The sequence below is a fragment of the Hordeum vulgare genome, chromosome 7H (genome assembly GCF_904849725.1).
Source record: "Hordeum vulgare subsp. vulgare chromosome 7H, MorexV3_pseudomolecules_assembly, whole genome shotgun sequence".
In the NCBI taxonomy this organism is placed as follows: domain Eukaryota; kingdom Viridiplantae; phylum Streptophyta; class Magnoliopsida; order Poales; family Poaceae; genus Hordeum; species Hordeum vulgare.
Window position 1 is genome coordinate 568,465,205 of NC_058524.1, and position 15,079 is coordinate 568,480,283.

A 15,079-nucleotide genomic window follows, 5' to 3' on the forward strand; every position below is an offset into this window, starting at 1 on the left:
GCCCGCTCCTCGTCCCGCGGTGCAGGACCGCCTCGGACCCCGCTCGGAGGTACGCCGCGCGACGGGTGGGCCGGTTGTCAGGACCCGGCTTGGTGATCAGCCGTGTGTTTGAACGACGTTGTGGCGCGAAGCAGCAGGAGCCCTCCATCCCAGATCCAACGCGCCAGATGACCCCATACCGCTTCGCTTTAAAGGAGTCAGTGGCTACCGTGGATGCTCGATCGGATGGCGATCCGCGTGCCGGGCGTCCCTGTCGCTAATCCGGCACGCCACCTTTCTTCTTCTTCTACTTTTTGCTTTACTTTCGTTCCTCCTTTGTAAGGCTATATAAGCCACGGATCAGGCTCGTTTGAGCTCATCTTTTTGTTAGGGTTTACCCCGTTGCGCCGCCAGTGTTCCTGGCCGGCTTCCGTGTACTGGACCCTCTTAATTCCTCCGTGATTTGCCCAGTAAAGTGGCTAGTTCGAGTGAAATTCGACCCTGTTCTTGATCTTCACATAGCAGAGTCTGACAATGGTATTCAGAGCCAGTCCTTCCTCGGAGTAGTTCTAGATCTTCCGGTGGCGTGAATTGGGGGAAGAGCAGGGAAAATCCTCCCTCCCTCCCGATCCAGGCGGCGGTGAGCTGACGGTGGCGCTGGTGGTGGCGATCATTCGGTACAGATCTGGTCAGGTTAGTGGTTGCAAAAGCTCATTGCTTGTGTAGTAAAATCCCACCACCCTCCCGGATCCGGTGTACTTGGTGGCGCGGCGTCGGCGGCGGTGTTGGCGGCGGCAGAACTAAGAACACCAGTTCGGGTTGCAGCTGCGGCTGTGGTAAAATTCCTCTCTTGTGTTGTCTAGTTTCAGTGGGGTTTTAGACACTCTGTCAGAACCCTCTCTGATCTTCTCATGGCTAAGGTGGTTGCTCCCACATACTCCTCCACCACTAAACCTGAGAATGGTTTCATACTTGAACCATACTTGAACCATACCCGTACATTTATCTCTCAAAATCAAACTTAAACCATACCCATTTGATGTTATTTTTAGCCCAACCAAAACTAAACCCATTGTTTTTCCACCCAAACCAACTTAAACCCAATACATAACCGTGGGTTTAAAACCAATACATAACTATAGGTTTGCTTTAATGTATATATAATTGCGTAAATTGACAAGTTAAGAAGAAAATGAGATAGAAAAGGCATAAGAGCATCTGCAACAGTTTAAGAACAAAGTTATCCTTGAGATACAGTTAACACACAGCAAAAGGTAAAAAAATGCACACGTCTAAATAGCTCACTAACAGGTGTATTAAAACAAAATTACTTAGCCCAAGCACAAACAAACACTTCCGATTTTCATGTGGTATTTCCCCATAATACGTAACTACATAGTGCATTACAAAATGCATGCGGATCAAAGATATTCGTACCACCACTGATCAGTTGGAGTTTACCTCCCTCCAGCTTGATGTCCAACTTCTGCAGAAAAACAGGGAACAAGATAGAGTGGAGTTTGATGAGTTCAGGGACTATGTGCATGACAACTTCCACAACTTGCAGAAATCTTTGGGTGACTTGCAGGGCACACTGTCTACTTTTATCTCTGGGTTTCCTAAAGTCAGAGAGGTGCACCCCAACTCTCAAGATGTTCCTCAAGCAAGTGTTATTGCTCATACACCACAAGGCCCTGTGAACAAGTTCCAAGATACTCAGCAATCCCCTGTAACTGTGGGTTCTGCAACATTGGTATACAAGAATTCTGGAAAAGAATTAAACCTTGATGGTACACTCAAATTGCCCTACAGACGTCCCCATTTTGCAGACAACAAGCAGGCAACTACTGAAGCTAAGAACCCAGTTGCTGCTAACCAAGTGCCCCCTGGCCAGCAAGTCACTAACTTGGAGCAGGATCAAGGTGAGGGACAAAATGCTCACTTGGACAGAAGGTTTGGCACTACAAACAGAGACTGGCCTCCAGAGAACAGACGAGTGCACACTCTGGTAAAACCTGCCAAGTACAACATCCCTGAATTTGAGGGCACCAACACTGACTCCTGGAGTCAGACAATTGAAATGTATTTTGAAGCTGCCAGAACTCCCCTGGAACAAAAGACTGAAATTGATGTAACTCCTGACAGGCCCTGCAATTGAGTGGTGGAGAGGCACATGTATCATTGCTAATACCTTGCCTTGGTACAGGTTCTGCAGACTGATTGGTGACAGATTCTCTGAAACTTCAGTTTGTGACAATGTCAGAACATTCCATGCCCTTACCCAGACTGGAACTGTCAATGACTATGTACTACAGTTTGAGAAATCTATGAACCTAATCAGAAGAGATAACCCAACACTGCCCCAGGAGTACTACAAAACAAGCTTCATTGCTGGCCTATCTGACAACATTCAACACCATGTCCAATTGCATGAACCTCCTGACTTACAAAAAGCTATTTGGCTAGCTAGAAGAATGGAGCAATCTCAGCCAGCTAAGAAAGTACAACAACCATTTTTCAGTCACACTCTCAAAAGGCAAATACAGAAAGACAAATACAGTTTGACCCTGGCAAACAACCTTCCAGTTCCACTGCCACTGTTATTCAACAAGCAAGGTTGAAGGGCATTTGCTATAGGTGCAAGGACCCATGGTTCCCAGTGCACAAAAAGGTCTGTAAACTAGCAAATCAAATGCAAATACAGGCACTACAAGAGAGCTACCCTGAGGATGCAGAGTTAGTATATTATACTGCTGAAAGTGATGATGCCGACACTCCTCCTCCTGTGGAAAGTGATGACCCTCCATTGCAAATATCCATGCATGCCTTGATGGGAATGAGAGCTACTAGGGAAACTGAGCTTCACTGTGACTGTTCTGTTAGGGAATATCCCTGCCACAACCCTCATTGACAGTGGTAGCACTGGTACATTCATCACACCATCTTTAGCTCAGAGAGCAAAATGTACTATAACACCAACCAAGAGTAGACAGGTGATTGTGGCTAATGGTGCTACACTTTGGTCAGAGTTCATTGCCCTTAACCGCCCCTTTTCTCTACAAGGAACTAACTTCTCCGCAGATTTCAGTGTTGCAATTACAAGGTTATGATGTAATCCTAGGGGCTGATTGGATGGCTGCTTTTAGTCCTGTGGAACTTGACTTTGATGAAATGCAGGTCACAGTCACATTACCTGAAGGTGAAAAGAAAATATTCCAAGATGAGAGTCTACCCACTGTACCAGTTCAAGAAATTCTTCCCACTGAATCAATTCCCAGTGAACCTATGTGTGGAGCTGTTCTTTTGCTTCACAGAATTCTAGTGAAAGACCCTGTAGATCTACCAGTGCCCGAACCAATATAGAAGATTCTTAAGGACTATTCCCCTGTTTTTAGCACTCCAACAACTTTACCCCCCAAAAGGGCTATTGATCGTGTTATCACATTCACTCCCCAAGCTAAGGTCATTAACCAGAGACCTTATAGATGGCCTCACCACCAGAAAGATGCAATGGAAAACATAGTGCAAGAGCTGATCAAGTCTAAAGTTATCAGGGACAGTAACAGTCCTTACTCTTCTCCTGCCCTTTTGGTGAAAAAGAAGGACATGACATGGAGGCTGGTAAATGATTTCAGAAAAGTGAATGAGCAGACTGTGAAAAACAAATATCCCATCCCTGTTATTGAAGATCTCTTGGATGAACTGAAGGGTGCAACAGTCTTCTCCAAGTTGGATCTGAGAAGTGGTTATCACCAAATCAGAATGAAAGAGGATGACATTGAGAAAACTGCTTTTAGCACACACTGTGGGCACTATGAATACTTGGTGATGCCCTTTGGACTCACCAATGCTCCTGCCACATTCCAGCTCCTCATGAACACTATCTTAGCCCCTTACCTAAGAAAGTTTGTACTGGTCTTCTTTGATGATATCCTAGTCTATAGCAGAAATATGAAGGAACACCTGCAACACCTCAAACTTGTTCTAGAAGCACTGCAGTCAAATCAGTTATTTGCAAAACTTAGCAAGTGCTCTTTTGCTCAACCACAAGTGGAATACTTGGGTCATGTCATCAGAGGTGATGGGGTTGGTACTGATCCTACAAAAATTGAAGCCATTATTCAGTGGCCAGCACTTGAGAATGTAACTCAGTTAAGAAGTTTCTTGGGCTTAACTGGTTACTACAGGAGATTTATTCAACACTATGGGTTTATGTGTAAACCTCTGTTCAGCTCCTTGAGAAAAGACAATTTCCAGTGGGGGTCTGACCAAATGGAGGCTTTTAACACACTAAAACACAAAATGACTCAAGCCCCAGTCTTAGCACTTCCAGACTTTTCTCAGCCTTTTATATTGGAAACTGATGCTTGTGCATATGGCATTGGTGCTGTGCTGATGCAAGAGGGTAGACCACTCTCTTACTTCAGTAAAACTATTGGTCCAAAAGCTGCAGCAATGTCCACTTATGATAAAGAGGCTTTAGCAATTATTGAAGCACTGAAGCACTGGAAACATTACTTTGCTGCATCAGCACTAGTAATCAGAACTGACCAGCAAAGTTTGAGATACATTCAGGACCAAAAGCTAACATAGGGGATCCAACATAAATTGTTAATCAAGTTGCTGGGATATAATTTCAGAATTGAATACAAGCAAGGGAAGAACAACAAAGTTGCTGATGCATTATCCAGAGTCCAATATAGATTACACTCATTAATTGCTACCCAAGCTCAGCCCAACTGGTTAACTGAGGTTGTTGCTAGTTATGCTCAGGACCAAAAGTGCAAAGATCTGCTAGCTCAACTGGCCATCTGTGCAACTGCTGTCCCTAACTTTACCTTGCAACAAGGACTGTTGAGATACAAAAACAGATTTGTCATTGGTTTGGACAATACCCTTAGAACCAAACTAGTATCAGCAATGCACAACTCTGAACTAGGGGGCCACTCTGGACACAGAGCAACTTACCAAAGGATGAAGCTCCTTTTTCACTGGCCAGGCATGAAGAAATTTATTGTGGAATTCATCAAAAAGTGCCCAACTTGCCATATCAACAAACCTGAGCATTGCAAGCACCTAGGATTACTGCAGCCCCTCCCAGTTCCTGACTTTGCTTGGTGTCACATTAGCATGTATTTCATTGAAGGTCTCCCTACCTCCCAGGCAAAGGACATGATCCTTGTAGTGGTGGATAGATTCACCAAGTACAGTCACTTTATTCCAATGAAACACCCCATTACTGGCAGTACTGTGGCAAGAGCTTTTACTGAGAATATATTCAAGTTGCATGGACTCCCTTCAGTTATTGTCACTAACAGAGACAGAATCTTCACCAGCAACCTCTGGCAAGAACTGTTCAAGAAACTTGGCATCAAACTGCACATGATCACTTCCTACCACCCTCAGTCTGATGGTCAAACAGAGAGGGTTAATCAATGTCTGGAGAACTACTTAAGATGCATGGCTTTCCTCCAACCTCAAAAGTGGCTGCAGTGGCTTCCCCTAGCTGAGTGGTGGTATAACACTAGTTACCATACATCACTCCAGCTCACACCTTTCCAAGCCTTGTACAACAGACCACCTAACATGCTTTCTGAAGCTGCTCTTTATCCTGTTGAGATGGTTCAGGAATTCTCCTCCATCCTAAATGCAGAACAACTGGCAGCCCAGATCAAGGGTAACCTTCTCAAGGCACAGCAAAGGATGAAGCTCTATGTTGACAGAAAGAGATCTGAGAGAACACTGGAAGTGGGAGACATGGTCTATCTGAAGCTCCAACCCTACAGGCACACCACCCTAAGCTTGCATAGATGCCTTAAGCTACATTCCAAATACTATGGACCCTTCAGAATTATCCAGAAAGTGGGGCCTGTAGCTTACAAACTATTGTTGCCTGATCATTGCAAGCTTCACCCTACATTCCATGTCAGCCAGCTTAAAAAGCACCTGGGCCCACAGGCCATACCCAACCCTCACCTCCCTCTACTCCATACAGATGGAACCATCTTATTGGAACCTAAGAAGATACTGGAATGAAAACTCATTCCTAGGGTGCAGGGAGATATTCAAATCCCAGTGGTCAGATGGCTCATTAAGTGGACCAACCTTGCTGAACAGGATGCCACCTGGGAGGATGCCTCTTTTATCCAAAAAGTATTTCCGGCATTCCAGCCCTGAGGACAGGTCTGAAGTTACTGGGGGGGAATTGTGAGGACCCGGCATGGTGATCAGCCGTGTGTTTGAACGACGATGTGGCGCGAAGCAGCAGGAGCCCTCCATCCCAGATCCGACGCGCCAGATGACCCCATACCGTTTCGCTTTAAAGGAGTCAACGGCTACCGTGGATGCTCGATCGGATGGCGATCCGCGTGCCGGGCGTCCCTGTCGCTAATCCAGCACGCCACCTTTCTTCTTCTTCTACTTTTTGCTTTACTTTCGTTCCTCCTTTGTAAGGCTATGTAAGCCACGGACCAGGCTCGTTTTGAGCTCATCTTTTTGTTAGGGTTTACCCCGTTGCGCCGCCAGTGTTCCTGGCCGCCTACCCTGTACTGGAACCTCTTAATCCCTCCATGATTTGCCGAGTAAAGTGGCTAGTTCGAGTGAAATTCGACCCTATTCATGATCTTCAGTTAGCAGAGTCTGACAGAGCGCTACTGCTATGGCACTTAGCAGTAACGCTTTTCACAAGCGCGCGCTGCTACTACAGCTACTCGCGGTGGCCTCATTGGGCCCCTTTTAGCAGTAGCACGCAAATAGTTCTAGCACTACTGCTAAGGCCATTAGCAGTAGCGCTTAATATTTCCAGCGCTGGCTATTTTCCAGCGTTACTACTTGGTTCCTACCTATAAAGTTTTTCCTACTAGTGTCTTGTTGGTCCACTTACTGTAGTAACGTGATCACTTTGGCTAAATTGCAGTTCCAGATTTACCCGGCCGTATACAAAACAACAACTTCCCGGTTCTTCCAACACATTGCTAGATCCGGCTGGAAACCTCGAGCTCGGTTATGTGTGCACTGCATGAACTTAAAACCACTCCAGTGAATGTTGAGGTCCTGTTTGGATTGTCGGTTTGCTCGTGGATACCTTCGTAATTAATATAGATCTTTCGTTGTCGTTTTCAATCTAGACAAACATAATACTGCGGTCGATAATATACATTTGTAAATTTAATCCGGATGTATAAATTTACACCGAATCCAAGCAAAGCCTGAGCGGGTTGATTAGGAGTCTGTATATATGTACTTATTTCTCCCAGCATACGTGTGTGTATCTAAACAAAAAAGTGTAGGTTGATTAGGAGTTTAGGACATACAATGGCAGTATGTCACCCTGTAAGCTCACGAGTAGAACAACCTGGATATGGACTCAATAATCCTTCAACCTTTTTTACTTCAATAAAGAAAAGCTTTTATTGACCCTTGTGTGTCTTAACTTGGCAGTTTGCCTATCCTCTATTCTTAAAGGGAAACGCTTCTTAACAGACGTCTGATACGAAGATTTCTTCAAACCGTTCTTGCATCGTCGATGCTTCCATAATCCCTCGGCCAATACTTTCCTAGCAATTCTTTAATTCCCGTAAATTGAGGAAACCACCCGATTTTCTTCCATCCACGTAAATCTTGCATCCTCCATCCCAGCCACCTCGCGCTGTCTAGTGTCCCCGGGTGAGAGAAACCCTGAGCTCGCCGAGATCGCTCCCCCGACGGCAACCTCCGCCCCATCTCTTCCCCGCACCAACAACTACACATTCCTACAGCTACTCCACGTCGTCGGTGCGTCGTTCCGCCCCTGCTCGCTACTCCGACCTCCCACCCCCGAGCGCCGCCCCGGTTCCACACCAGATCCTCCACGGTCACCCTCCCTCCGCACCATGTTTGTTCATCGTTTCGGTTGGGGAACAAAGAAATCAGGGGGCTCACAACCCCCCTCACATGCATCCCCGTCCTCTCTACCAGGTTCGGGTCTCGCGGCCGGCCTATAAGTCAAACGCACAAGAGCGACGTATCGGTTGGGAAACGAAGCAATCATGCATGGCCGTTCCCTAAGGAACCATTCTCAGCCTAGGTATCAAGTCTTCTCATGCTTCCTGTAAACATTTAGTTTCATTGGTCTACCAAATTTCTTCTATCCATCATGTGATACAATTCAGTTTGTACGTTGGCGACACAAAAGATGCATCCTCGTGATGGTGATGGTCTTAGTTTCTTATCTACTATAATGATACATGCTTCATTCCGAATTCTCTAATGTCCAGTTCAAATATTTTTCATGCTTCCTGCATTCTTGTTGTACTGCGTTCAACAAATAAGCGTTCTTATTTCTACGGCCTTGCTTCATACAACTATTTTCATCAGAAATCAAACGTACTTGTTTAGTCCCTGTAATCCCCGTTTTCAGATTTGCTGATATACTACAGCTAGTATGTTCTCAGGATGACACTCAACAATGAAGCAAGACAAACTAGAGTATATGTTCAAGAGTCGATATGCCGTTGATCGGTTAAACGATATTGTCTTATTCTGTTTTCATCCTTCCTACATTTTATTTAAATAACATGCTTCGTACAATTTATCTTATTCTGTTTAGCAAATGAGCTTCTTACTTATAATGCCTTGTTTAAATACAAGTTTAGCACACATCTTTATGTCTCAGTTTATTCCGTCAATTCACATATCTTCAGATTTGCTGACATACTACATTTTTTATGTTTTCAGTAGAGCCACAATAATGAAGCATGCGATATGCTCAAGGGTACACACCCCGCCTCTGATACCCCCATCCTCTCCGACAGTGACACCATGATTCGATCCTGTATACACTCTACTCCCAGGCCACCTGCACCGCCCCCACTCCTCGACGCACCCGCCGAAATCTGGTCGCAAACCGTGCATCCCCATGTTGGCCTTAGTCTTAGTTTGTTTCCATGTCCAATGTTCTATGCTTCCACTTAGATGAGTCATATTGAGATACCATATTTTCATGCTTCCTACAATTGTTTTTGCCATTGTTATCACCACTGAACATGTCATGCTTCCATATTATATTACATATATGTTTCTTTGTTCTAGTTACTTGGCTTCCAGTTTTTTGTTTTCAATTTTTCTAATTTACCTGCATCGTTGTTACGTAAGAATTATATTCTTCATTACTAATGTACAATGCAAATACTATCAAATGTTGCTTCCTACCTTGGATGCGTATGCATCAGGCCTAACTGATATATGCTTCAAGCAGTTGTGTGCTAGCTTCGAGGAAGATAAGTGTTGGCGAGACATGTATATATGGCGAATTCAAGCACTAACATGCATGAAGACACTTGGATCCATCTCACAATGAAGACTACCACACCCTAGATGAAGGGAAGTAGGTCACTTGTCTTTAGGAAACATATAGTATGACTTAGGAAGCACTTGTACTTCAAGGAATTATATTGTATGAATGGAGGAAGAATGAAATCAAATTCATGAATTTAGGAAGCATCACATAGCTAAAGACTTGAAAGAAATATAATGTATGAATTGACGAAGGCTGGAAACACATTTATGTTATGTTAGAAGCAGAAGAGTTTTGCGATGGAAACCATTAACTTTTTGTGGAATGGGGATGGACGCAAATAAAAATCTTGGGTTTAAAACCTAATAAAAGATATAAGGAACCGACATTTTCCCATGTGGAAAAAACAATTCTTGGATGCAAGATTTTGCTTTATTGAAGTAAAGTTCTTGGACAACTATTTTTAGGTCGAACCGAACTGTGATTTCAATAGAAGCAAATTTTGCGTCGATGGAAGCAAAATTTATTGTGTTGGGAAAAAAGTTGAGTGAATTTTACTAGCAACCAAAAAAACACTGGATGAATTTTTCAAAGAAATAAACAAGAATGAATTATTATTTTTACAAGTGAAGAATGGAATTTAACTAATTTCGAAATTTAATTGAGTGATAAAGCAGAAGCGGGATGGTCAACTCGGTTTTGAGATGCAATGATATCAAATGTGAATTGGTAGACGTATGTTCCGGATCTGTTATAGGAAGCACACAATAAATGGAAAGTGTTACGTATAGAACTACCAAATAAGAGCACCTTTCTTGAACAGGATCCAGCATCCATTAGGCAATAATCGTACGGCAATGCACTAGTCTGATGGGATCCTAGGGATCAGTAGTCTGATCCCTAGTGGTTCCCATTCTTAAATAGTTGTAATTCACTATTTATTTTTCCTCTTCATGCAAGCATACCACATCATTAAGCCATGCATATGGTCAGAAGTTACATTTTGTCCGCTAATCTATCCATGCAACCATGCCACCTCATCAATCATGCATGTTAATTCTTTTTAGTATTTTTTGTGCAGATATAGACTATGATTTTTTTTTTTGGAAAAGGAGGTTCAAACCCCCGGCCTCTGCACCAATCGATGCATATGGCCATTTTTATTAATTAGTCAACATAGGTCTAACAAGAACATACATAAAATCATCTGAAGCCACCACTCACACCTACAAAACTCGATAATGTGAAGTGCTCTCACTCCCCATATCTAAAACCGGTGTCGTCACCGATACATCCACATAACGTATTGGAACCCACAACCGGGGCATTAGACATAAAGCGTACATCACGTGCACACGTTTTAGATGCTGCCATCATCATCAGGCCGCTAACCCATCTTCACGAGAGAGATCTGTATCATCCTTGTGAGTCCATCCATCCGTCGACGCCACCATGGCTCGTCAGTCCAGACGCGAAGATTCTGGAAGATCTATCGTGCGTAGCATCTGCCGACCAGGCATGACACAGCATAGCACCTGTCGGCCAAGCATGACTTGACATCTCCACCGAAAGCTCTGTGCAAGATGATCGACGCCACCACGACGCCAAACAGCGCCACCGCCCTGCACTCATTCGTCCGGACACGAAGATTCTAGAAGAATTGTCGTGCGTAGCACCTACCAACCAGGCATGACTCAGCGTAGCACCTGCCGGTCAGGCATGACTTGATAGTTCCACCAAATCTTCGGGCCAGACAAAGCCGCTCCATCTCCTGCCTCTGTCATCCAGCGCTGCTCCACAAACGATGCTCCCAAGGGAGAAACGGCACCGCAGTACCGCCATCGTCCAATCTGAAAGTCAGATCTTAGGGTTTCCCCCGAATCAGTGCCAACCACCAGCAACTGTCGAGGACCCACATAGTGCCCACTACCACTCAGCCCTCAAGGAGACGCCTTCAGGAAGGTCACGACGTCAAGGACGCCGCCATCGCCCACCGGAGTTAGGGTTTTCACTCGAGAGGCAGTGAGGTAGGAAGTGGAGGAGCAGACGTAGACCGACGTCTCAAGGAAGAAAAACGGCGCCCTTGAGCATCGTCGTCGGCGCGGCCGGCTAGGGTCGACCAATGGGTTTCCCCTTATTTGAATCTCCTCCACCAGCTTCATCTGCGGCCACGCCGGCAACGCCAGGAAACCGCAGGAGAGAAGCATGATACGTCTCCGTCGTATCTACTTTTCCAAACTCTTTTGCCGTTATTTTGGACTCTAATTTGCATGATTTGGATGGAACTAACCCGGACTAACGCTGTTTTCAGCAGAATTTCCATGATGTTGTTTTTGCGCAGAAATAAAAGTTCTCGGAATGACGTGGAAATTTACGAGGATTTTTTGTGGAATATATAGAAAATACTGGCGCAAAAATCAACCGGAGGGGTGGAGCGAGGAGCCCACAAGCCCACCAGGCGCGGCCCCCTGGCCGCGCCTAGCAGGCTTGTGGGGCCCATGCAGCTCCACCGCCTCCAATTCCAGCTCTATTTAGTCCCTTTCGTCCGGAAAAAAATCAAGGAGAAGAGTTCATTGCGTTTTACGATACGGAGGCGCCGCCACCACCTGTTCTTCCTCTGGAGGGCAGATCTGGAGTCCGTTCTGGGCTTCGGAGAGGGGAGATCGTCGCCATCGTCATCACCAACCTTCCTTCATCGCCAATTCCATGATGCTCTTCACCGTTCATGAGTAATCTCATCGTAGGCTTGCTGGACGGTGATGGGTTGGATGAGATCTATCATGTAATTGAGTTAGTTTTGATGGGGATTGATCCCTAGTATCCACTATGTTCTGAGATTGATGTTGCTACTACTTTGCCATGCTTAATGCTTGTCACTAGGGCCCGAGTGCCATGATTTCAGATCTGAACCTATTATATTGTCGTCAATATATGTGTGTTCTTGATCCTATCTTGCAATTTGTAGTCACCTACTATGTGTTATGACCCGGCAACCCCGGCGTGACAATAGCCGGAACCACTCCCGGAGATGACCATAGTATGAGGAGTTCATGTATTCACTAAGTGTTAATGCGTTGTTTCGGTTCTCTGTTAAAAGGAGAACCTTAATATCATGTAGTTTCCATTAGGACCCCGTTGCCACGGGAGGGATGGACAATAGATGCCATGCAAGTTCTTTTCCCTAAGCACGTATGACTACATACGGAATACATGCCTACATTACATTGACGAACTAGAGCTAGTTACATATCTCTCCGTGTTATAACTGTTGCATGATGAATATCATCCGACATAATTATCCATCATCGATCCAATGCCTACGAGTTTTTCCTTCTGGTCCTTGTTATGGTTACTTTGCCGCTACTGCTGTCACTGCTGCTACTGTTACTCTGTTGCTACTGATGTCGCTGCTGCTACTGTTACTCTGTCACTACTGCTACTATTACTGTTGCTACTGTTGCTATCACACTACTTTGCTACTGATACTTTGCTGTAGATACTAAGTCTTTCAGGTGTGGTTGAATTGACAACTCAACTGCTAATACTTGAGAATATTCTTTGGCTTCCCCTTGTGTCGAATCAACAAATTTGGGTTGAATACTCTACCCTCAAAAATTGTTGCGATCCCCTATACTTGTGGGTTATCAAGACTATTTTCTGGCGTCGTTGCTGGGGAGGCATAGCTCTATTCTCTGAGTCACTTGTGATTTACGTCTGCTGATCACTATGAGGAATCCGAGAGATCCAAAAACTAAAGTCTTGCCCTCAACTACGAGGACTGGTAAGGAACGGCCATCTAGCTCTGCACTTGATTCACCTTCAGTTATGAGTAAGTTTGCTACACCACCTCCTGTTAGAAATTTTGATGTGTCGCCTATGCTTGATGATGCTACTTTTGCTATCCATGATGCTTGTGATGATGCTATGCTTGATACTGTTTTGCCACTAGGTGCATTCCTTGATGCACAAATTGCTAGAGTTGCTGCTGCTTGTGATGATACTCCTGAAACTGCTGAGATTATTGAAGTAGAACCTGCTATTTCACCTGTTAGAACTAGCTCTCCTAGATATGAATTGCCTGATATGCCTAAGGGTTATGTTATGGAGGGAGAGATAGCTGAGGACTTTCTTGCTTGTAAGGATAGCTATGATGTTGAGAATTTACTGCGCAAGTGGAAAGAAAAATCTCTGAACGCTAGGATGAAATACGACCCGAAGTTTTCTACTTCGCCTATATTTGTGACCGATAAGGATTATGAATTCTCTGTCGATCCTGAGTTAATCACTCTGGTTGAATCTGATCCTTTTCACGGTTATGAGTCTGAAACGGTTGTAGCACATCTTACCAAACTGCACGATATAGCCACCCTATTCACGAGTGAGGAAAAGATCCGCCACTACTATATCCTTAAGTTGTTTCCTTTCTTGCTAAAGGATGATGCTAAGACTTGGTTCACTTCTCTTGCTCCTGGTTGTGTGCGTAGTCCCCAGGATATGATCTACTACTTCTCTAAGAAATTTTTCCCTGCCCATAAGAAGCAAGCTGCCTTGCAGGAAATATACAACTTTGTGCAAGTTGAAGAAGAGAGTCTCCCACAAGCTTGGGGGAGGCTCGTCCAGCTACTGAATGCTTTGCATGATCACCCTCTTGAGAAGAATGAAATACTTGATATCTTCTATAATGGACTAACCGATGCTTCTAAGGACCACCTAGATAGTTGTGCTGGTTGTGTTTTTAGGGAACGAACTGTAGAACAAGCTGAGATCCTATTGAATAATGTCTTGTGCAATGAGAATGCTTGGACTATTCCTGAACCACCTCCGAAGCCAACTCCTAAGAAAAGAGGTATCCTATTCCTCAGTCCTGAAGATATGCAAGAAGCTAAGAAATCTATGAAAGAGAAAGGCATTAAATCTGAAGATGTAAAAAATCTACCACCTATCGAAGAGATCCATGGTCTCGATAACCCGACACAGGTGGTAGAGGTAAATTCTATCCGTAGATTCAATGAGAGTGATATTCCTTTTGATAAACCTGCTAGCTTATGCCTGGATGAATTTGATAACTTTGTTGCCAAACAACAAATTTTCAATGATTATGTTAGCAGACAATTGGAACAGAATGGTCGTATGCTTAGTCATTTAAGTGCTTGTGTGGATAGAAACGTCAATGATCTTAAGCTTTTGAGTAAACATGCCTCTATGGTTACTACTCAAGTAGAACAAGTACTTAAGGCTCAAAATGACTTGCTCAATGAGTTGAATGACAATTCTGTCAAAGTCGTCACTAGAGGCGGTAGAATGACCCAGGAACCTTTGTATCCTGAGGGTCACCCTAAGAGAACTGAACAGTATTATCAAGGAGTTAGCACTGATGCACCTAGTCATCCTAGAAAGAAAAAGAAAGATGATAGGAATTTGCACACTAGCAACCCTCTTGCTGTTACACCTGAGAATCCAAACGATGTCTCTGTTTCTGATGCTGAAACACAATCTGCTGATGAACATGAGCCTAATGATAATATCGATAGTGATGTTCATGTTGATGCTCAACCTAGCAATGATAAGGATGTGGAGATTGAACCTGTTGATCTTGATAACCCACAGCCTAAGAATAAGAGATGCGATAAGAAAGACTTCGCTGCTAGGAAGCATGGTAAAGAAAGGGAACCATGGGTTCATAAACCCATGCCCTTTCCTCCCAAACCATCCAAGAAAAAGGATGATGCGGATTTTGAGCAATTTGTTGAAATGATTAGACCTGTCTTTCTGCAAATGCGTTTGACAAATATGCTCAAAATGTCTCCGTATGCTAAGTACATGAAG